This window comes from Chelonia mydas, chromosome 2 (genome assembly GCF_015237465.2).
Source record: "Chelonia mydas isolate rCheMyd1 chromosome 2, rCheMyd1.pri.v2, whole genome shotgun sequence".
Lineage (NCBI taxonomy): Eukaryota > Metazoa > Chordata > Testudines > Cheloniidae > Chelonia > Chelonia mydas.
This window is the reverse complement of record NC_057850.1, coordinates 250,731,984-250,757,050: the sequence shown is the minus strand read 5'-3', so window position 1 is coordinate 250,757,050 and position 25,067 is coordinate 250,731,984. Positions and strand designations below refer to the sequence as shown.

Genomic DNA, 25,067 nt, shown 5'->3' with positions numbered 1-25,067 from the left:
GGCGAAGTGCCTCCGTTTTCTGACAAAATTCTTACTCCCACTCACACCACAGAGACACAAGCAGAGCCTTCTTGTTAGTCAGCCAACTGTATGTATTGGGTCTGAAACATCCATACCAGTAGGTGGCAGAGTAGCAACACACACACACGGTGTGAGAGAATAGGGGAGAGCGCTGCCCCAAATTAAATATATTCTGGTTCATAAGTGTTGTTTTTTTTAAAAAAAAATCGTGGAAAATGTAATTGGATACATAATTTGGAGCCAAATATCCAACACTTAATTAAAATTATTAGTCATTGGTGTTGCAGTAACACCTAAAGGCCCCAGTCAGGAGTCAGGGCCCCACTGTGCTATGTGCTATACATAGACAGTCCCAAAAAACTTACAGTATAAGATGAGAAACAACAAGTGGATACAACAAACTGAGGGTCACGGTGGAATTTGAGGGCACAAGGTAACCGTGAGATTATCTCACAGTCCTTACTCCTACTGAAGCAACATTGCCAGCTCTTGCAATTTTATCCCCAGGCTGGGGATATTTGGTGTTTCTCTTAAAGCTCCAGCTACTGGAATCATGTGATTAGGTGATAATCCCAGCTTTCCTTTTGAAAAGGACGTTTCTAGCCCTCATCGTGGCAGAGAAAAGCTTGAAAACATGACCCAGGTGCATCCTAAAGATGCAGAAACTAGAAGGCAAAGAAAAATACCAAAGTTATTATTAAAAAGTAAATCTTATGGCTTTTTAAACCAATCTCATGATTTTTGGGGGCCTGACTTGTGATTTGTGAATGCTTGGGGACCGCAATGCTGTTGAAATCACTATCAGCCTTGAGGTCCTTAGAAGCATCACAACAGGAGCTGGAGTTTTTAGATAGAAGGAGTGATCTTCAATGTACTCGCAGCTGCTGACTTGTTTCCTTCCCCCCCTGTGATGAGGTTTTCAGACCTTTCACTAAGCCTAGAGCAGCGATGGCGCAGGACTGGGCCAAGATGGCCCTGCCACTCAGGGTGACCTGTTTACAAGGGGACTCTGGCAATCGAGCAGGTGGACAGTGAAAGAGGGGCCATCTGCTGGAAGGACGCCAGCTAGTATCTCCTGGGACAGAGGAATCCACAGGGGAAGGGCCTGGACTGTGGCTGGACAGCCAGGGGCCTGACTCCTGTTTCTCTCCCCATCGCCCTGACAAGGGGGAAAACTGGATACTATGAAGGGAGCTGAAAAGCTCCTACTGACTATTTGAGTTTGCTTGAGCAGCCCTCCGTGGGGAGGGAAGCAGAGAGCTGTGACCGCGCCCCAGACTGAAGAGCACAGGGGAAGTTGGAAGTGGCTCAGCGGAGGTGGGTCTGAGGAATCAGCTAGAGGGGCCTGAGACACTCCTCACCCCTCCTTTCTTGGACCCAGTGGAGAGGGAGGGCCTGGGGAGGGGGGTGGTCCCTGTATCTTTCCCTCTGCCCCTTGTCTGACCAGGGAAACCGAGAGAAGGACAGCCTGTAACTTGGCTGCCAGGCTGTCAGATTGCCCCACAAAGCCACCTGGTGAGCCGTGGCCTGCCCACTAGACATGCGGGCCCCTAACTGAACCTCGCTACAGCTCAGACATGTATGTCTTCTCTCCCCACATCTCATGCCACCTCGCTCCGACCCCAACACCACAATAGCGTATTTCATTTCCAGTTAACGTGCACTCACAATCAGAAACCAAACACGGAAGAGCGCCCAAAGTATCTGCTCCTTCCTTGGGTGTCTTGCAGCCATAGCTGATGGTTTGAATTGCAGATCTCCTGGGTTTTTTTACTCTGCACTTGCACTGCCAATGCAGATGTGCAAAGCCAATTGGAATCTCTTTCCCCTCTCCTCTCATCAACAGAGCTATCAGCTGAATTCCGATTGCACAACCTGTGAATGGAAAGAAAGGGTTAACTAATTGATTTTAAAAAAATCTCTTGACTTGGGCACTCAGCCACTCTTGTCTGGTGCCCACTGCGGAAGAATGAACCCGACAACATCACTTTCATTCACCTCCCAAGAGGTGCAGAGATCCCTCAGCTGCGCGCTTGCTTGGATGTTTTATCCCCAGGAAACCAAAACCGCTGCTGCGTGGTGGCATATAACTGGAAATACTGTACCTCTGCTTCTGCCTATGATATATTATATAAAGATATTTGTTGCTATTACGTCCTCGTTTTATCTTCTGTATCTTATGAGCTGTGTACCCTAGAGTAGTGGTTTTCAAATCATGGTATGTAGGCTGCCATCAGGTGGTTCATGGATGAGTTTAATGAAAATAAAAATCCCTCGTAACTACACAGGTTATGTTACTGAGGTGGCACGCCATGTACTGTTGTGTTTTAGGTGTGGTACACTAGCTGGTCAAGACTGACCACTGCTGTCACAGAGGATGGGCTTGTGACAGAGCTGGCATTTTCTCTAAATATTTAGTATGAATACTGTGTGTGCCTCAGTTTCCCCTATACGCTGCATGGTTAATTAGGTTGGGCAGGTTACCACAAAGTTGTGAATGGCACCTAGCTGTCTCAGGTTTGGGGGCCCAGGTCATTAGAGTCCGTGAAGACAATGGCAAATCCAATCACCAGGACACTTACTACAGTAGAACCTCAGAGTTATGAACACCAGAGTTACGAACTGACCCGTCAACCACACACCTCATTTGGAACCGGAAGTACACAATCAAGCAGCAGCAGAGACCAAACAAAGAAGAAGCAAATACAGTACAGTACTGTGTTAAACGTAAACTACTAAAAAAAATAAAGAGAAAGCAGTATTTTTCTTCTGCAGAGTAGAGTTTCAAAGCTGTATTAACTCCATGTTCAGTTGTAAACTTTTGAAAGAACAACCATAATGTTTTGTTCAGAGTTACAGACATTTCAGAGTTACGGACAACCTCCATTCCCAAGGTGTTCATAACTCTGAGGTTCTGCTGTACTGATCAACTAGTGACCAGAGATGGCCCATCCCTAGACAGAAAGCCACCTGTATTTGACCAGCTTGACAACAAAGGACTGGTCAGGAACTTGAACAAAGAAGACAGAGAAAGACAGAATGGGAGCCAGGGTGGACACCACATGGCCAGGGCTCTGGGTAACCAGAACAGACCAGGACATTTTTTCTGTTCTCTATGCTAACCAACGACTTTCTACACTGTGTTCCAGACAGCTAATAAACCCTACTGCTTTTACAACACTGGCTGAGAGTCACTGCAGATGCTGAAAGTGGGGGTGCATTGCTCCCTTTGGGGATACAAGTCTCCCTCAGGTGTCCCACTCAGGTGGACTCACTGAAGGGAACTCACAGCGTGAAGCAGGGGTACTGAAGGCACCGAGGTGCAGTCCAAGTGAAAGAGTGAGACCCTAAGGGCATCTGGCACACCGAGGGGGTCTTCCCAGAGCTGTTCCAGAGCACCGGACCTGTGGATCTGGGACAGGGCTGCATCCCTCCAAGCTAGATTTCCATTTCACTGGGTTCCACTCCTTGTGGAAGAGCATTGTATTAAGGGTGTTTTGTGCTGCATGCCAATTATTACTAAATGCTCAGGTGTGATCTGCTAAAGGAAGTCTTGCCTCCACCCCCATGTTTGAAATTCATTTTCACATTCACCACTAGCTAAAGAAGCCCAGGGGGAGGGAGCACAGCTACATATGCAACTGCCTGGTGGACAGACATACACAGCCAGCACGCCCCTCCTCCAGCACGCAAGAAAGGCCTTCAAATGAAGTCGGAAGGTCACACCATTTTATTGCTCACTTGTTCTCTGCAGAGCGGCAGCGAGCTGTGTGCTGGAGTATCCAACAACCCCCTTTAAGCTCACATAAGAGATGTCACGCGCTCACTGCCATCCGCAGATTTGGCTGGTGATGAAAAGCCAGCCTGAGAGCTGCCAATATTTGTACAGTTAGTGCATTTGGAGATCCACTCAGTCTTATCTGAGAGCAGGAGACCGGAAAGGCGTCATGATCCCAGGGCAAAAATAGCCACACTGCAAAGTTTTGTTATTTTTATTTTCCATTCAGATTTCTCTGTCTAAGCACAGAAGCTGTGGGAAAGCCCAGACATCTGGCAGTTTTCTCTGAGTTGCTCACTGTCGTAGTTTTGCAGTTTGTAGTTTTTAATCATTTCTTCGCCAGGGCGGGGGCCTCAGGCACTGGTGCACCTCAGTCCCTCCTTTTCTCTGCCTGTGGCCCATAACAGAGAGACAAAGTGGGTGAGGCAATACCTCCCGATACCTTTTATCGGACCAATGTCTGTTGGTGAAAGAGACAAGCTTTCGAGCTACACAGAGCTTCCTTCAGAGAAAGCTTGTCTTTCTCACCAACAGAAGTTGGTCCCATACAAGATATTACCTCACCCGCCTTGTCTCTCTAGTGTTCTGGGACCAACATGGCTCCAACGACACTGTGGTACATAATAGCTGAATCTCCTGTGGGCTGGAATATTTTGGTCTAATTTTGATTGTTGGGTTAGTGTGAGGGGATGTGGTGGTGTTGGTGGCCTGTGATATAAAGGAGGTCAGACTAGATGATCTTGCGGCCCCATCTGGCCTTAAACGCCACACACACACACACAAAAGAAATCTGCACAGTGAGGTCAACCAATACTGTTCACTGAGCCACGAGAGAACTAATGTGGAGAATGAGGCTGAGATTTTCAAGGTCATCTGAGAGAGCTGGATGCCCAGTTCCCATAAATTTCACATAGGAACCAGGCATCTAAATCTCCTAGAGAGCTGTTGAAAACCCCTAAAGGCAAAGAACCCAGGAATTACACAATGTGGAACAGACCCACAACCCATCTATTCTTATACACTATCTATGATTAATAGATTCACAGATTCCAAGGCCAGAAAGGATCATTGTGATTACCTAGTCTGCTCTCCTGGATAACACAGGCCAGAGAACTGCCCCCAAAATCATCCTTAGAGCAGATCTTTCAGAAAAACACCTACTCTTAATTTAAAAGTTACCACTGGTGGAGAGTAGCAGCCGTGTTAGTCTGTATTCGCAAAAAGAAAAGGAATACTTGTGGCACCTTAGAGACTAACCAATTTATTTGAGCATAAGCTTTCGTGAGCTACAGCTCACTTCATGGGATGCATTCGGTGGATCCACTGAATGCATCCAATGAAGTGAGCTGTAGCTCGCAAAAGCTTATGCTCAAATAAATTTGTTAGTCTCTAAGGTGCCACAAGTACTCCTTTTCTTTTCACTGGTGGAGAATCCAACAGAACTCTAAGTAAATTGTTCCAATGACTATTTACCCTCACTGTTAAAAATGTACCCTGTATTTCCAGTCTGAATTTGTCTAGCTTTAGCTTTCACCCATTGGATCATGTTAGACCTTTTTCTACTAGACTGAAGAGCCCATTATCAAATATTTGATCTCCATGGAGGTACTTTTAGACTTGATCAAGTCACCCCTTAACCTTAATTTGTTAAGCTAAATACATTGAGCTTGTTGAGTCAATCACTATAAGGCATGGTTTCTAATCCTTTAATCATTCGCATGGCTCTTCTCTGAACCCTCTCCAAAGTATCAACATCTTTCTTGAATTGTGGGCACCAGAACTGGACACAGGATTCCAGCAGTGATCATACCAGTGCCAAACGCCTAGGTAAAATAACCTCTATACTCCTACTTGAGATTCCCCTGTTTATGCCTCCCAGGATCACATTAGCCCTTTCGTCCACAGCATTGTTGCACTAAGAAATCATGTTCAGCTGGTTATCCACAACTGCCCCAAATCTTTTTCATACTCCCTGCTTCCCCGGATAGAGTCCCCCATCCTGTAAGAATTGCCTTCCTTCTTTGTCCTTTGTATTGCACCTCAATGCTGGATGTTTTGTCAGAAGCTGTAAAACCCCAGGTATGTACCTAATGGTGCCACACTATTACCATGAGAAGAAATTCCTTCCTGGACCCATTTGGTGACCGGTTTGTCATGATTGTGAGGACTCACAACCCTTCCAAAGAGAGCGTTTGAGGATGTTGTTCTCACTTATCATATGAAATCCTTTTGTGAAACTCTCTGGGTAATTTACGACAATAAGGCTATTAGGGAACTGTATTGCTCTCACACTAAGTGAAGGTGCTACAAAGAGACCTGGCCCTAGGGTTTGTATGAGATCAGACATTGAGGCCAGGAGCCGTGGAAGTGCCCTAAATATGGGGTGGGAGGGGTCAGCAGGCACCCAAACCGTGGCCCTGCCCCCCTGAGCCACACCACCCCTTCTCCTTCAGCCCCCACTCCTGCACTGCCTCTTCCCCCAAAACCCTTACCCTGCACCACCTCTTCCCCCCAAAACCCCGCCCCCTGCTCACTCCTCTCCGCCCCCTCCCCCTGTTGCTTGACCTTACAGCGGATAACAAGTGGGGTGCCATGGCCCCCTGGTCCCCCTGTTCCAGCGCCCCTGATTAAGGCTCCAGGCAAATAGCCTAGTAATCACAAGGTTGGAGGGCAAGCTGGTGGTGCTTGTCAGCAGTGGGAAACGCAAGGGCTTGTCAGTGGGGCGAGGAATCAGGACACTTATTGGGGAGGCCTAAGGAGAGTCTCAAGGAATTATATTGGGGCACTCAGAGGCACTGACTTTCTAAGCTCCCTGGTCCACCCCAGGCCCAGCCCCCACCCTGCCTCTTCATGTCCCTGCCTGGCCTCTTCCCGCCCCGTTGAGCTCCCACGCCCTGACCTCGCTCGTCCCCCTGCCCCATAGCATCTCCTGCACACCACTGAACAGCTGACTTTGGCGGGTGGGAGGCACTGGAAGGAAGGGGGAGAAGCTGATTGGCGGGTCTGTCAGCAGGCAGGAGGCACTGGGGGGAAGGGGAGGTGCTAATCGGGGGGGCTGCCGGGCTGGAGCACCCACGGAGTCGGCACCTATGAGTTGCCATTGGAAGACGGGAATATATAAGCCTCTTTCTTTCACAGTGATCCCAGAAGGCAGAGGTGGCCACAGACACCTGCTCAGAGTGAGCCACCCCCCAAAAAGCATGTGTCCCATTCACAAGGATCTCCGTGGGGTCCCATGTCACTATATAGAGCAGCAATTCTTAAACTGCGGGTCAGGACCCCAAAGTGGGTCGTGACCCCATTTTAATGGGGTTGCCAGGGCTGCCTTAGACTTTCTGGGGCCCGGAACTGATGCCCAAGCCCAAGCCCCACCGCCCAGGGCCGAAGCCAAAGCCCGAGAGCTTCAGCCCTGGGGGCAGATCTCAGGTTACAGGTCCCCTGCCTGGACTTTGGCCCTCTGCCCAAGGTGGTGGGGACCAAAGGCAAAGCCTGGGCAGAGGGCAGTGAGGCTTGGGCGGCTTAGGCTTCTGTCCCCCCTCCTGGGGTCATGTAGTAATTTTTGTTGTCAGAAGGGGGTGGGGGTGCAATGAAGTTTGAGAACCCCTGCTATAGAGCCATGGGTGGCTCAAAGGAGGAACCTGCACCATGGCAATGAGAACTGCAGCCAGGACCAGACAAGGCTGTCACTAGAATGCGGGGAGCGTGACCATTTTGGAATGACCAGAACAGATGAGGAGAATACATAAACAAATGGCTGTTCCCAACATGGCTGCCTTGAGCATCTGCTCTGGGTGTGTCCTGTTTCCTCTGTCCATCAGGCAGCAAAGAGAAATACTGGCGTCCCGTCCCACCATTGCTCTTTATAGAAACCCCTCTGTTTTCAATCCCTGGCCTTACACAGCAGAGCCAGGACCTGAGACCAAACCCATCATCTCAGCGTGGAGAGCTGGCACCGAGTTTTCAGGAGACTGGTGATTCAGGCTCTCCCTTTTTCTAGAGCGGGCTTCATTTGGGTTTGGGAGTTGCTCTTGCAGCCCCAGTTTAGCTGCTGGCTACCACAGCTGAAGGACTCCCTCTGTTTCATGGGTTCTCACCTGCATCTGTCCCTCAGGCTTCCTCAAGTCAGCTTCACGCTATGCCTGTAACTCCTTGTTCTGTGTCTGTATCAATCATAACGGCAGCTGCACATTCCGGCACCACCTCAGCTGATGGCAGGGTCTGTGGCCTGTCGATGTCGCCCTGTCTCAGCATTCTTCCCTGCTCCCCTAGCCTGCACAGATGCTGATAACTCATTCCCTGCCCGTCTTTACTGACTATTAGAAAAGAGAGAGACTCTGTCATTGGGCACAGTGAAAAATACCCCCCGACAGTCCTGGAGGCTGAATGGTTATATCCAGTATGGGCAGAGAGGGTAATTCAGTCTCCATGGCCCATTTCATCCTGGGCCTTCCAACCATGCGGCGGGCAGCAGCTCACAAGGAACTAGACTGAGATCACCAGTTTAGTTCACCCGACCTACTCATTAGCTTGGGCTAGTAGGGAGCCTGCCTCCTGAGTGCGAAAGTCACCGTATCTCATTACCAGTGCTCTGAGCCATCCAGTCCCCCGCTGATCGCTTTTGATCAAAGCCTTTCCAAGCTGATCTATTTTCAGCCTTACCCACTCAATACCTTGATTGCTACATGGCTCTTTTAGCTGCTGTTAGGTAAACATGCTGTTGCTCCCTGGCATTTTGCCTCGCTGAGCCCAAAATAAAAGTTACGCAGAAAATAAGCGAAACTGTTTTCCTCTGCCAGGAAAAGCGGTGCTAATTCTGCAGTAAGCTGTCTTTCTTTCCCCACCTCATTGGACTTATATACACCAGAGAATTATGGCCCAACGCGCCTGAGACACCACACAATACACATCCCAACATGACATTTCTGATGATAGTGCCTTGGCGATCACACCTCCCGTGGGACTGTGCTCACTTTTACGTATATTTATTTAGTACTTGCATTGCAATGGCACCTAGGAGCCCCAGTCGTGGACCAGAATCCAACTGTGCTAGGTGCTGTACGAAGACTGAACAAAAATACAGTCCTTGCTGCAAGGGAGTTTACAGTGTAATTCAGGAGACAACAGACAGAGTCAGACAGGGCAGTACCAAGAAACAATGAGACAATATTGGTCAGCGTGGTAGGCACCAGCAGCCTAATCACTGTCATTGTTTTTTTAGGCATCACAGCAAAGGAGAATGTTGAGGAGGGATCTGAAGGTGGACAACGAGGGGGCTTTGCTTGCATAAGGCAGGACACATCATAGACTAGCAGCGCAGCTCTGCCAACTCTGAGGGTTAGACCCCAGGCTGTATATACCGCTCAACAGTACAGTTTCTGCTGCTGCTCTCACTGGTGGTGAGTGAAGATGCACCCAGTGCGGACAGGCACTGTGTCCTCCATTACCATGCACTGCAGACAGCTAGCGCTGGTGCGATCCTACCGTGCTACACTTCAGAAACAGCTTTGGCAGGTGAGGGAACCAGCTTCATCACCTGTTCAGAAAGCTGCATGCATGCCAGGTGAAGAACAGCAGATGGGGTATACTTGGCTGGACTCATGTCTGCCCCTTCCCCTACAACCAGTCCAGGGCAGGCTTGAGAGTAATGCAGGTAGTACTCTGTCAGAATAGATTGAATTACGAGATATCACTTCAAGGTTGGGCAGGATTATGAAGACACCTGGCAAGTCTCCACTGGTGATGATACACATTGGAACCAATGACTTGACACCACGTGGAATTACACAGATTCGGGAGAGATTCAGGATTTTAGAAGGCAGATGAAGAGGAGGAAAGTCCAAGTGATATCTTCAAATATCCTTCCGGTCTCATGAGCGAGAGAAGGCAGAAAATACTGGATGTGAACCACTGGTGGTAGCACGATCGGTCTGAAGCTTAAGATTTTGGTTTTGTGATGCTTTGGGCCACATTCCAGTGGGAGAGGGGGCTGTAGGAACAGGATGGCATCTCACAAACAACCGGCTAATCTTCTCCTCAGCTGGAGGCTAGCTGGAGCAGACAGGAGGACGTTAAACTAACAACACAAGAGGGGGTATTGATGGGAGAAATGTGCGACACAGGAAATTTTTCCAACTGTTTATATACCGAAGCTAGGAGCCTGGGTAAGCAGGCATTACTGAAACTTGGTGGGATGATTCGTAACATTAGAATGCCAAAATCACTCATTATAACCCGCTCAGCAAGGATAGAGAGCATAACAGAGGTGGGGGGTAGTGCTCTACATTAAAGACACCATTCCCTGTTTTAGAGTTCGCTCAGAAGTGCAGGATCTTGAATGCATACAGATCAGTGTGCTAACTAACAAAGCCCAGGAGGCAGTAATTGTGGAGGTCTGTTCCAGACCACTGAACCAAACCAGGATGAGTTATTGCCTAAGCATCTGTCTGTTATGTGTGGAAGGAAACACTGTGCTGTTCTGGGGAACTTCAATTTGGGAGACATATGCTTGAAGATGCAGGCAGCCAGTAGTAAAATATCATTAGAGTTTTAAAAAATTATAGATGATTTTTCTAACACAAAAGGTATTGTACCCAACATAAGGCAACTCTATTTTGTACCTCATTATGATGGATAAAGATGAATGAGTTACTGGGCTGCATTATTATTGGTAGTTCTACCATTCCCATCTAGCAATGTATCAATACCATTGTTAGGATTCTTTTTGTTCCTAATATACTTTTAAAACTCCTTCCTATTGTCCTTAACTCTGCTGGCCATAGATTTCTCCTTGTGTCCTTTTGCGTTCCTTATCAATTGTCTACAATTCCTAGCTTCTGCTTTATATTCACTACTATCAATTTCTTCATTCTTCAATGGGCTATATACTGTTAGTTTATTTTTTAGAGCTCCCTTCATTTCCTCTCTAAGGCAGGTTGGATTTTTTAACCAGTATGGCCTTCTTTCTTAATTGTGGGGCTGTGGCTTTTTGGGCATCTAGTAAATTGTTCTTAAACATACTTAGCACAGTTATAATTCATATTTTTCTGGCCTTAAACATATGAAGCCTATTAATCTAATCAATGTAGTGTTAGAAACGCGGTGGCCACTGGCATTTTATCTACACTTGAGCTCCTGGCCTTGGGCAAACTTTTGTCTTTTGATCTAGTTATTTTTAATGTACTTGTGGCACCTTAGAGACTAACAAATTTATTTGAGCATAAGCTTTCGTGAGCTACAGCTCACTTCATCGGATGCATCGGTAGCTCATGAAAGCTTATGCTCAAATAAATTTTTTAGTCTCTAAGGTGCCACAAGTACTCCTTTTCTTTTTGCGAATACAGACTAACACGGCTGCTACTCTGAAATCTGTCATTACTATCATTGTGAAGCAGAATTCACCAAGCGTTGGATTATTTTTAATGTGTGCATCTCTGTGGTAGCTAGGTACCAAATGAAGAATTACCCTATAGCTGTTTGTTAATGGGCCACTTCACCTTGAATGGTCCCTTGAAATATGTGTTAACTACTTATGTTAAACAATTTGTTCCATCATGTATTTAGCTGTGACACTCTGAGTAAGTTTTCAGAGTTACAGCCGTGTTCGTCTGTATTCTCAAAAAGAAAAGGAGTACTTGTGGCACCTTAGAGACTAACCAATTTATTTGAGCATAAGCTTTCGTGAGCTACAGCTCACTTCATCGGATGCATACTGTGGAAAATACAGAAGATGTTTTTATACACACAAACCATGAAAAAATGGGTGTTTATCACTACAAAAGGTTTTCTCTCCCCCCACCCCACTCTCCTGCTGGTAATAGCTTATCTAAAGTGATCACTCCCCTTACAATGTGTATGATAATCAAGGTGCGCCATTTCCAGCACAAATCCAGGTTCTCTCCCCACCCTCCTCAAGAAACCCACTCTCCTGTTGATAATAGCAGTCTCTCGCTGGAGTCTGGTTTTGAAGTTTTTCTGTTGTAATATCGCAACTTTCATGTCTGTAATCGCGTGACCAGACTCCAGCGAGAGACTGCTGAATTGGAATTCATTTGCAAATTGGATACAATTAACTTAGGCTTGAATAGAGACTGGGAGTGGCTAAGTCATTATGCAAGGTAACCTATTTCCCCTTGTTTTTTCCCACCCCCCTCCCCCCTTCCTCAGACGTTCTTGTTAAACCATGGATTTGTGTTGGAAATGGCCCACCTTGATTATCACACACACTGTAAGGAGAGTGATCACTTTAGATAAGCTATTACCAACAGGAGAGTGGGTTTGCCACAAGTACTCCTTTTCTTTTTGAGTAAGTTTTGCAGACCTGAAGAAGAGCTCTGTGTCAGCTCGAAACTTGTCTCTCTGACCAACAGAAGGCGGTCCAATAAAAGATATTACCTCACCCAGTTTGTCTCTCTAATATCCTGGGACCGACATGGCTACAACACTGCATACAAGGATCCAGCTGTCTGTCACACCTTGATTCCATGACTTGGACTTAGTAGATTCCTTTCTTTTTAAAACTGACCCATGGAGAACGACAGGGCCCTCCCTAGACATTTTGGTGCCCTATACAGCACCCCTCCCGCCGCGGGAGAGGATGGGGCATGGCCCCAGGCCTCCACGTGGGGAGCAGGAGCAGGCAGGAAACCGCCCCCCAGCACGAGCCGGCAGAGCAGAGTGGGCTGGGGCTGGGTCGCTCCACTTCCCGCCGCCCAGTGAGTGCAGGGCACACCTGACCCCTGCTGTAGTCCCCTGGGATGTAGCTCAGGGGAAAAAGTGGAGTGGGGGCTTTAGGGAGGGGTGGAGTGGGGGAAGGGACGGAGCAGGGGTGGGAAGAGGCGGGGTGGGGGCATACCAGGGGCGGGGACTTTGGGGAAGAGGCGGGGCGGGGCGGGGGCAGCTTTCCTGGCCAGCTCAGCCGGCTGGGGAATCGGGCTGGCCGCTGGAGCAGCACGCAGCTACATAGGGCACCAGGAAATTTGGGGCAATTTGGTGCTCCAAATTTCCTGCTGCCCTACGCAGCTGCGTAGTTTGCGTATGTGTAAGGACGGCCCTGGAGAATGATTCTTCTGCCTTTTTTACTAGAGGAATGGGGAAAGATGACTCCTCAATACAGTTAGGTTTTTTGCTGCCTCTGGACTTGTATTGAAAGTGCCACACAGGATATGTAGCCTTCATGAAGAGCAAAGAGGCCCTCACTAATTTTAAGGGCAATCAACTTGGTTGGCTGCGTGCCATAGGCTCCATCTGCACTATTTACCTTTGGCCTATCTTTACTCCTGTTGATGACCATGGGAGTTTTACTATCAATTTCCATGGGAGCAAAGCCAGGCCAACACGGAGTGCGTCTGAAAATCCCATCCTCTGTTAGAGCGGCAAAGAGTCCTGTGGCTCCTGATAGACTAACAGACGTATTGGAGCATAAGCTTTCGTGGGTGAATACCCACTTCGTCGTATGCATGTAGAGGAAATTTACAATGGCAGGTATAAATATGCAAGCAAGAATCAGGCTAGGGATAACGAGGTTAGTTCAATCAGGGAGGATGAGGCCCTCTTCTCGCAATTGAGGTGTGAACACCAAGGGAGGAGAAACTGCTTTTGTCCTTGGCGAGCCATTCACCGTCTTTGTTTAACCCTGAGCTGATGGTGTCAAATTTGCAAATGAACTGAAGCTCAGCAGTTTCTCTTTGAAGTCTGGTCCTGAAGTTTTTTTGCTGCAGGATGGCTACCTTTACATCTGCTAGTGTGTGTCCAGGGAGGTTGAAGTGTTCTCCTACAGGTTTTTGTATATTGCCATTCCTAATATCCGATTTGTGTCCATTTATCCTTTTACGTAGGGACTGTCCAGTTTGGCTGATGTACATAGCAAGAGGGGCATTGCTGGCACATGATGGCGTAGATTACATTGGTGGACGTGCAGGTGAATGAACCGCAACAGATGGTGTGGCTGATCTGGTTAGGTCCCGTGTTGTTTCTACTCTCTAATGGAGCTTCTCATCTGCTAATGGAGGCTCTCTTCATGGGCAGGCAGAGCCTTCTCAAGGGGAGCACGAACGAGGGTCTGAATTCTGTTTCCAGTGCTGAAGTTGCAAGTGGCCATGGCATGCAGTACAGTAACCAGCCAGAAGAAAGCAAAACCAGGGACAATTCTATAACATTCACTCTCATTAACAGTGCTGAAAAAATAGCGGTGACTACACACACCCGCAGCTGTATTTCACCACAGGGCACTTTCCCTCCCACTCACCATGCAACTTTCCGAATTCCCTGGCAAACACAGGGCTCTTCTGGTGCAGGAGGAAAAATAAAGAACTGACGTCCCTGAATCTGAGAAGGTGGCTGGGCTCAGGAACTCGTGCTGCAGCAAGGAGGCCTGACCTTTCAGCTCTGAGAGGAAGCGGCCTGTCAGCTCTGGCTGGATTGCAGTTGGTGTTTGTGTTACAGAGAGGAGGGGGAGTTCTGAGAAAGGGCAGCAGGGGCCTAATGAAGGAAAACAAAATGGTGAAGAGCTTGAGGCAAACAGCAAGACTGAAAGCTCTCATGTAACTATATGCTGGCTGGGTGCGCTGTTCACTTGTCTCAAGCTGAGCGAGTTGTTCTATCCTTCTGGGGAAAGTCCTAAGGAAAAAATAAGGGATGAAATGGCTAGGACTTTATAGAAATAAAATTGGATTCTGCAGGAACTACTCCAAAATCCTAGAGACTTTTAAAACTCTAGGGAAAGATGATCATTTACTATTAAATTCTCTCGGAACTTTCCCTACGGCATTACACTGCTGACCCTCAACACCAATAAATAAAATGAATCTGATTAAATTAAAATCAGAGACATGGTGTTTGGTGGCGTTCCTCCTCACAGTTGATAAGCCTGATGTGCAGGAGCCATCATTTATGATTACTATTGTGGGCATGCCTAAGGATCCCAAACAGGGTTCAGGGCCCTTGTCCAAACAGATTTCAGAGTGGCAGCCGTGTTAGTCTGTACCAGCAAAAACAATGAGGAGCCCTTGTGGCACCTTAGAGACTAACACATTTATCTGGGCATAAGCTTTTGTGGGCTAGAACCCACTTCATCAGATGCATGGAGTGGAAAATACAGTAGCAGGTATAAATACCCAGCACATGAAAAGATGGGAGTTGTCTTACCAAATGGGAGGTCAGTCTAATGAGACAATATGCCCAAATAAATGCGTTAGTCTCTAAGGTGCCACAAGGACTCCTCGTTGTTTTTGTCCAAACAGACAATCCCTGGCTCAGTGAGCTAACAATCTAGTGTAACACCATGCCTGTGGGTGGCCCATCAACAGCACGGACCGGACCTGAGGACTCTGGATCTAAATGCATGAGCCTCTACTGCTTGAACTAAAAGACCCCAGCTCTGTTAGCCAAGGCTGCAACAGACTCACCAATCTCTGTGGCCCAGCTGATATGAGGGGACAGAGCACCACACTGAGTGGGTGTGACTTACCTGTTATCTAAACCCTAGTGTAAGAGGTGAACAGAGAGTCAAACGAGGAGTGCACTGGTGATAGGTGTCTTTGCTAAGTCAGTAGTCCGAGCTGTTATCTGCCTGACATGCCCCGTCCCACAGGAATACACTATTATGATGGCATAGTTGGCAACTTCACTAAGGCCAAAATTGGTTGCCTAGAGTTAGGTATCTCAGGCCACACTGTAGGCCCCCAAAACAGTTTCCTTATGTCACCTCTGTCCATTCTCCTATCTCAACGCTCCCTTGTGTTCTCTGCCCACACCTCTTTTCATGCTGTACCCAGCCCTGAAAGAATAACCCTCTTCCTCTGAGCTACTACTAATCCTCACTCTTTGAATTCCCAACTCAAACCCTGTATTCTTTGCCCTCCGCTCCTGTGCTATCTACTCCTCCCCTTTTGCCCCCTCTGCTTAAAAATACAGCTGAGTTTATAAGATTTCTGTGCAACATCCTTTGACTCAGCTGATCTTTATTGGCCATAGCCCCTGTCCACATGTTACGTTCACCTGCCTTGTCATTCTCTTATGCTTTCCATATATGTGTCATTATATTGTTTCCATCTGAACTGACATTTAGGGTTGGTTGGGGAAAAAAAGGAGGAGGAAACTTCCACAAAGAATTTAAAAGTTATTTTTGTTCCATAGGCTTTGAAAAGGAGTGATTTTTTTTTTTTTTTGCTTTAAAAATTCATGAAAAATTTGCATAGTGAAAATTTGTCATTTTGGTAATTTTATTTTTTTCCACAATTCACTCCTGAAAAGTTGAGGGAGGAAATGGACCTTGAGACACCAGCTAAATTTGTTTTCTGATTTTGTTTAAAAACAAACAGACAAACCTAAAGCTTTTTTGCAAAGGTCATCTCTTTAAAACAGAAGTCACTTTTCAACTGCATTAATTTTTGTTTGAAAAGTTTTGAAGAGCTCTACTTTCATTTTACATTAAGAAAGAACAAAAGCAAAGTCTTTGTCAGAGAGCACAGTGTATGTAAGAACGCACCCTTGTAACAGGCTGCAACAGCTCTGAGAGAAAGATGGCTGCCTATAGGCAGAGTTCTTAGGCTTCAAAAGGTGCAGTCCTCTGAAAACAACGGCACAACAGTTTCAGTTACATACACCATGTCTTCCTTTTCTTATGTGGTGTAACATAGACAATAGGCTGTTTGGGACAGGAAGCACATATTTATCTCTGTGACAAGCCATGAAAGGATACAGTGTTATGTAAATAATAAACACTAAAGAGTATCTTCAGCAATGACATTCCATGCCATTACTTTCCTCTTGGACCATTCTAAATCATTCCTCTAAGGGACAGAGAGCTTGTGTCTAGAAACAACACAAGAATTCATTGGCAGAGATAGAAACTAAATCCAGGAGTCCTGACTTCTATTTCTGTGGTCTAGGCTCAGTGGCAGATTAATGCATGGGCCCATGGAACTTGTGTCCAGGGGTCCCAGCCAATTTGGAGGCCTCGGGAGTGCCGGAAACTGTGTAGAAGTGTGTGCGGGGGGTCTCTGCCCCCTTCTCCTCCTCTTCTCCCCAGGGCCCGGCCCCTGCTCCATCTGCCCTGGGTGGAGGGCCAGGGGGCTGAGAGCAGCCCCCGGCTAGTGTCCCCATCCCCTGGGGCACGCCATCCAGAGTTCTCAACAGCAGCCCAGCTCCCTGGACAGCTCTTAACACAGCCCAGTTCTGGCTTCTTGCCTGGCCTGGGGGCAGGGCCTCAGGGGGAAGAGGAGGAGCAAGGGCAGGGCCCTGTGGCGAGGGGGGACTAAGGCCCACCTCAGCCCCCCACTGGGAAGAGTCTGATGCTGCTAGCAGAGGCTGTGATTTGTGGTGAGGGAGCTGATCATCTTATCAGCTCCCCTGCCTGAAAGCACAGCCCCTGCCACCACCACTCTGAGCCTGTGCAAGACTACTATGCATGTTAAAAGAGGGGGGAATGGCTCCCCGGTTCCGGTGCCCCTGGGTCCCCGGGATGTGGGGGGCCCAAGTGTTCTTTGTGCCCAGAGCCCCAATAAATCTTAATTCACCTCTAGGCCTAGGATCCCATTCCCCCAATTCTTGGGATCAGACAGGAATACCCCTCTTCGGGTCTGACCCAACTCCTACTGAAGCCAACAGAAAGCCTCCCACTGATTTCAGTCGGCACTGGACTAGGCCCAGTGTTAAGGGTAGAAGCTGGAGAGAGACTAGGAAAGATGTGCTAAAGCAGGTGCTGGGACCCTGTAGGGAGCTGCATGGTAATGATGCTTGAATCAAAGCAGATGTGGCCCATTAGACAAAGGGGGTGGAAGTAGCTGGTTGGAAGAGTACGGGGGGGGGGGGGGGGGGGGGGGGGGGGGGGGGGGGAGGGGCAGGGGGACAGACAGTTCTGAGGGCAGTGGCAACAATGCCTGGGGAGAAGGCTTAGGCTGGGTTTCATGTAATGTTAGTCACGCCTCCCTAACCTATTTACGCTGAGTGCTGGAATCTTATTGTGGACTCCATCAACTTATAAACACCCTCAGACTTTGGCCGGGTCCACACTACAGACCTATGTCTGCAACAAAAGCATCCAGATCTCTATTATATATAGAAATAGTGGTAGCCAATAGGTTCAGTGGTAGCCCGTGGACACAGAGCGAGACCATGGATGACAAGCGGAGAATGAGAACGGGCATGGGCGGCGGGTGAGGCTTCCCCTTGGGGACACTAGCCCCCTGCCCTGCCTCTTCCGGCCAAGGCCACACCCCCCTCACTGGGGCGGACGACAGGGGGCTGAGAGCTCAGTCGGGGCCATGGAGGGGGGTGCTGAGAGCTCGGCCCTGGCCAGGATCAAGCTTTCAGCCACGCTCAGGACCGTGGTGGAGCTCTCAGCTCTGGCTGGAGCTCTGAGCCCAGAGTCCTTCCCCCATTTCACCACCTCTGCCCATGGCCCTGCCCGTGGCCCCACGCCATTCTGCCCATTTCCCTGTGGCGCCGCCCCCGTTCCATCCCCACTGAACCTCTTCCCCCGAAGCCCCACCCCCTGCTCACTCCTTCCCTCCCCACTGCGGACTCAAGACCCCGCTGTGGCCCCATTGCCATGGGAGGGAGGGAGAGCTCCTCCAGCCCCAGGGCCGTGGCAGGGGGCGATTTTTCTGGGGGCCCCAAATCTGCCACTGCCCTCCCCAACCCCCCCCCCCCCCAGCAGCACAAGGTTTGGGGTGGCTTATCCTCCCCCAGCCTCCATTACGCGCCACCCCTGAGAACAGATCAGAATCACAGGAGACAGAACCCATAATAATTGGGGTAAATGGGAGGTGGAGGAGAAGAAGAAACACCCCACTGACATGGATTTGAAAGGGGACACATATTGCTGCTATGTAGAACGTCCAACCACGCTGCACATACAGCCTAGGGCCTGATCCAAAAGCCCATTGAAGTCAATGGGAAGTCTGGTAGGGGCTTTGGATCAGACCCTAAGTTCTGCTGTGCCCATGCCTGCCTGTCAGCCCCTGCTCTCATTTGATACACCTGTTGGAAATGCAGCACAGGGTTACCTTCCGTTAAAACATTTAGTGGCAGTGAGACAAACAGGGATCCCAGATACAACAAGCAGCTGCCTTGCTCGGAGACAAATCAATCTTATAAACAAAATGTGCAATAGTCACCGTGCCTGACAGTCAGTTCTGCAGACCCAAGCGGGGAACATAGTGCTGAAAAATAAGTAAAAGGGAAATAAACGCTTAAGAGCCCATCCATGCAGGATCGGGGAGGAGCACTGGTTTCCATCAGAAAGCTCTCTCCCTCCCCCGGTACATTGATCTGCTGCCAAATAAAGCCTCTCTTTCCCCCGTGGCTGCTTTACATTTGCATGCTGTAATTTATAAGGGCCAGAATCTGATCTCAGTTCCACTGGTGTAAATCTGGAGTGGCTCCAGTGATGTTGAGAGCAGAGCTCAGCCTGAAGAGCATAATCAGTGGGCTGGGGAAGATTCACACGTGGCTCAGGCCAGACGGCATGAGCCCTAGTAATTAGTCCCACTGAATATCTTCCCAGGATCTCATTACTCCATTCTCTCTCCACTTGGGCTCTAGCAATCACCCCCTTTAGCACTGCCATGGAGGAAGCGCTTCACACTGCAGACACTTGTTCCCCCCCCAACCCACTCTGCTATCCCTTCCTCCTTGCTAGGAGTCTGCAAGAACGGAAGCCCACGTTGTCCAGCACCCCATATTCATGTCCCAGCAGATATGGCAACCAACTTGAATCTGCCTGATCCTGCATGGCGCTCAGCACCCATGACTCCCACCGGCATCCGTGGGAATGGAGAGGGCTCCGCTGTTTGCAGGAGCAGGCTCGGCACTTCGCAAGATCAGGCCCCACAACCTTTGGAAGCCAGAGGCAAGGTTTGTACAAAAGAAGCCATGCTGATGCCTCACTGCTCTGTGCATTTTTAGTGGCACTCCAGTGCTAATTGCATCTGAACATCTCCTTATGTATTTGGGTACTTATTTTCCAAAGACAGCTCCTCAGGGTCATTTTCTTCCTTGGCTTGAAAAAACAACAACAAAATACCACACCCTAGCTTTTCCCCTAGCTGTCTCCCTCATTATTATAACCCTGCTGTTCTGCTCCTGGTCTGTCAGCAGCAGAGGAGTTCAATCAGGCTGATGAGTAAAAGTGCATAATTTTATGGCTGCATATCAACTGCCTGTTATTAAACTAATCAATCAGCTTCAGATGCTGCCAGCACAGCTACCGGTGCAGCAGAGGAGAGGGCGAGTGAAAGAATCGCTATGTCATTATTTTTCCAAATGGACAAAACCCCAATTCCGGCCAACTGAATTCTTCAAATATCCCCTTCCGCCCACACCAGCAAATGACTTGGGTGAATTATGGGCAAGGTGACTTGCAGAGAGGTAGCTGGAATGAATGCACTGCCCTTCCAATCACCTACAGCAGGAAGCCTTAATACGTGGCACTTGGGCACAATCCAAAGCCCTTGGGAGTCATTGGGAGTCTTGTCATTGAAGACAAGGGGCTTTGGATCAGGCTCTGCTCTTGTACCGTCCAGATGAGGGTCTCCACGTGCTTTATGAATGCTAATGTGCTCAGCTGGACAGCAGCGCTGTGAAGTAAGTGCTACTAGTCCCACGTTGGGGAAGGAGAAATTGAAGATCAGGGAAATTTAGGCCAAAGATTTAAGTGCCTACACCTAGGCACTTAAATCCATCATTTAGGAGCCTAAATAATGATAGCCTGACTGGCAGGGCCAGGGGTAATTGTTAGTTTAGGGTAGGGGGCTGGGCCCCCACACCAGCCAAGCTTCAGGACCAGGTGAAGAGCCGTGATTCAGATACCAGGAATCAGGTCAAGTCAGGACACCAAGAGATCAGGACCAAGATACAAGAGCAGGTAGTGCTGGGTGAACAGTCCAAAGCAGGATGGAGCCCGGTTGTACAGACAACTTCCTGTTCCTCCTTCAGGCTTACATCGGGGAAGCAGGTCAGTCTGAGCTCCAGTGTTACACCAGTTGGGGCCCAAGGGTGGAGCCTCCTATCTGAGCTAGGCTCAGTGCTTAATTTGTGCCAGGGCTTGCCAGGGCTGAGCTCTGGCACCTCTGGGCTTGGCAGTTCATAGCCCTGGCACCTCTGGGCTTGCGGTATTAGTTATGAATGTAGAAAAATTGCTTGAGTCCCGGCATCTAATTGCTTGAGCCCTGGTACCTCTTTCATTACAAATTAAGCACTGGCTGGGCTTCAAGGAGCTCTGGTTCTAGGTAATGCCAGCAAGCTGTCGGGTCCCATGATGAGTCCCTACAGACCCAGGTTCAAGCCCCAGGAGGCTGACTTTGAGAGCTGATTGCATTAATGGGGGCAGTGGGTGCCCTACACTTTACAATAATCAGGTCTCTTATTTAGGTGCCTAGTGTTAGGCAACCACGGCCCCTCTCCGTCGAAGCACTTAAGCACGTGCGTAACTGGACTCACATGTTAAATCCCACTGATGTCAATGGGACTGCTCACATGCTTCTGCTTCCACCCTAGACGTGCTTTGCTGGCCAGGTGCCCATGTGATCAAGGGTCATCGAGAAAGCCTGTGGCAGGGCTGGGATTTGAATCCCAATTCCCAGATCCATAAGGCTGGCCTCTTTCCCCAAGGAGGCAGAATGGAAGGTACCTATGGATAAAACATGATGGACACAATGAAGCTCCCATCCTCCCAGGAAAGGCCAAAGACATTCATTATCTATGCATTCTAGATTCGTACAGCACATTTCCCATGTGACACCAGACAGCTAGACACAACACTTAGGTCAAAGACCTTGCACGGGAAGAAGCAGCTTTTCTTCCACTGTCCTTCCAAGAGAGGGAAGAAGGGGGTTATCCCTGCCTTGGAGAGGAAAGGAGGGAGAGCCTACACCTGCTATGGGAAAGAAGGGCTGCTATGGTAAGGCAGGAGGTGACTCAGGAGATATGGGTTCAGTTCCTGCCTCTATCACAGATTTCCCATGTAGCGTTGGGCAAGTCACTTCCTCCCTCTCCATGTCAGCTTCCCTAGCATGTCTTCCTTTGTCAGTTTTGGCGAAGTAGATTGTAAACTCTTTGAGGCAGGGACCGTCTTACTGTGTGTATGGAAAGTGTAAGGGTCCCAGGTCTCAGTGTGGGACTGTGGGCACCGTCATAATACACATTACCAATAGCAGTGCAGGTAGGAAGGAACTGATTACCACGTGGCTGAAGGAAGAAATTCCCTCCCACAAGAAAGAAGGGCCCATTACCCCCTCCATGGGTGCCAAGGGACAGATAAACCACTCACCAAGCTACCACCGACAAGGCTGCTGTGGGAGTCACTTTGCCCATCTCTTTCCTCTTCCATATCTCCTGGCCCAGTGCACACGGCACATCCTTTCACCTGTTACGAATGGTTTGGAGCTGGGTAGCTGGAGGAGACTGGATAGCGCTGGGTGCACAGAGTCTGTGGGGGATGAAGACCATATAGGTGAGATGGAGAGTTGTTCCTCCGCAGGTCCAGAGAGGACAGAAAAGACATCAGGGCTTAATTCTGACATCTTTATACAGTGTGTTTTGTTTATCCATTCCTTACACAAACCAAACTCTCACCGGCTTCTACAGAGCCATTGACTTATTTATTGTTTGTACTGCAGTAGCACCTAGGAACCCCAGTCACAGACCAGGCTGTTGTTCTGCTAGGCCAGGGGCGGGCAAACTTTTTGGCCTGAGGGCCACATTGGGTTTCCAAAATTGTATGGAGGGCCGGTTAGGGGACTGCCCCCTGCCGCCCCATCCAACCCCCCTTCTCATTCCTGACTGCCTCCCCAGGGACTCCTGACCCATCCAACCCCCCTGTTCCCTGCTCTCTGACGGCCTCGACCCCTATCCACACCCCTGACCCCTAACCACACCCCCGAACTCCCCTGCTCTCTATCCACCCCCCCCCCCGCCCTCTTTCCGCGCCACCCAGAGCACTCGGTCAGTCCGTGGCGCTGCAACTGTGCTGCCCGGCCGCCCAGAGTGTTGCACCCGCGGCGGGGCGCGCTGAGGCTGCAGGGAAGGGGGAACAGCAGGGGAGGGGCCAGGTGCTAGCCTCCCGGGCCAGGAGCTCATGGGCCGGGCAGGAGGGTCCCGCAGGCCAGATGTGGCCCGCGGGCCGTAGTTTGCCCACCTCTGTGCTAGGCACTGTACAAACACAGAACAAAAGGACAGTCCCTGCCCCCAAAAGCTTACAATCTAGCCTGACCTACATAAACCCTGCGGTTGGACTTGAGGATCTGGCCCCGGATGAATATTGCAGCTGAAGAGGAGCATGGCAGCTGAAGTACTTACAAGCCCATTGCTGCTGCCAAGTGATTCATGGAGCACTTTTCGAAATGAATTTTCTGGAAAACAAATTAAAGGAGTGGTGACGTCATGCTGCCTGGCTGAGGCTCGAGCGCCACTCCAGAGCACTTAAGAATCCTTTTGAGTTTGGGCGCTGCCTCACACACCACGTTGCTAACAGCTGCTGCTTCTGCTGGGGAATTTGCAGCAAGCTGTCTAAATAGACTGTAACAATAAATTGATCAAAGCAACTAAATATTATTGTCTGCTGTCTGATGGATGGGTTAGAATAATATCACCAGAAACCTCTTTCGCCATGCAAAACCGCAGACAAAGAAGAAGCCTCTCAGTGACTGTTAAGGTAGCAGAGTTAAACACCAAAAGCCATCAAAAGCCAAAATTTCCAAAGCCAGGAAATTCCAGTTCAGGACAGCCTTTTAGCAAAGGCACTGGGCTGGAAGTCCAGCTCACACAGAGCGGACAGGCGAGGTTGTGGTCATGACGGTGGCAGTGGGATAGAAGAGATGTAAGTTCAATTCCTGCCTCTGCTACAAGTTTCCGGTGTGACCTTGGACAAATCACTTAATCCTTCTGTGCCTTGGTTCCCCATCTGTGAAAGGGGAAAATAGTGTTTACCTCATTCACAGGGACGTGAGGATAAATTATTCAATGTTTGCAAGGCAATGAGCTATTACCGCATTAGGGGCCATATACATAACTAGTTAGAACCTCAGCTCTATCCCATTGTACATCTCTGCAATGCACTATGGCCATAACATGTAGATACTGTGGTTGTTTGTATAAATACAATTCAGGATCTTCATCAGCAAAACCACAGGCCACCACCCCTGGAGCCAAATGCAAACTCTACTAAGGAGCAGATTGTTACAGCTAAAAAAGGGAGACATATTCTTGCTTAGTTAGGGCATTACAACAGAGACTCTAGTTACATGGAAGTTACTATCTCAAATGGAATATATTGTGTCTAGTGCTAGATACAAACAAGAAAATATCCTTGCCAAAAAAAAGTCTCTTTTATTCAGGTGAGCTGATTTTTATTTTCATGGAGAACAAATACTAATGCAAATAAATATGCATGAGACCATTCATTCTGGCCACTTTGAAAAGCTCTTTATTATTTGCACAATAGATCCAAACAATGATGAAGGTTCACAAATCATTTGCAAACCAAGTAGCATTCTCTTTATATTATCTTAGGTCTTCCAGTCGGGAGAACAGAAACCACATCATGTGACATAGATGGCCAATCATATGGCCTGAAGAGAAGAAGGCAGTTCCAGTGGTTAGGGGACTAGCCAGAGATTGGGGTTCAAGTCCCTGCTCTGCCAGAGACTTCCTGTGTGTCCTTAGGCATGTCACTTAGGCTCTCTTAGTGTCTCAGTTCCCCATCTGTATTAAGGAGATAATAGCACTGCCCTGGCTCACAGAGCTGCTCTGAGGATGAATACATTAAAGATTGTGAGGTGTTTTAATACAGCTAAATGTACATGTATACATCTAGGAACAAAGAACATAGGTCATACTTACAGGATGGGGGACTCTCTCCTGGGAAGCAGTGACTCTGAAAAAAATTTGGGACTATGGTGGATAACCAGCTGGACATGAGTTCCCAGTGTGATGCTGTGGCAGGCAAAAGGGCTAGCGCAATCCTTGGATGCATAAACAAGAGAATCTACCTCTATATTTGGCACTGTTGTGACTGCTGCTGGAATACTGTGTCTATTTCTGATGTCCACAATTCCAGAAGAATGTTGATGAACTGGAGAGGGTTCAGAGAAGAGCCATGAGAATGATTAAAGGATTAGAAAACCTGCCTTACACGGATAGACTCACAGAGCTCAATCTATTTAGCTTAACAAATGATGGTTAAGGGGTGACTTGATCACAGTCTATAGGTACCTACGTGGGGAATAAATAATGGGCTCTTCAATCTAGCAGAGAAAAGGTATACCACAAT

General features: G+C 48.6%; 1 long non-coding RNA gene across 1 annotated transcript; it reads right to left on the bottom strand.

The window, feature by feature from the left end:
- Positions 1–1,769: 1,769 nt before the first annotated feature.
- Positions 1,770–22,220, bottom strand: LOC122464785. The gene is made up of 3 exons (XR_006289149.1): positions 22,068–22,220; positions 21,239–21,428; positions 1,770–1,896 (listed from the first exon to the last, which is right to left on the bottom strand). It is a non-coding gene; the product is annotated as an uncharacterized LOC122464785 (long non-coding RNA).
- Positions 22,221–25,067: the final 2,847 nt, after the last annotated feature.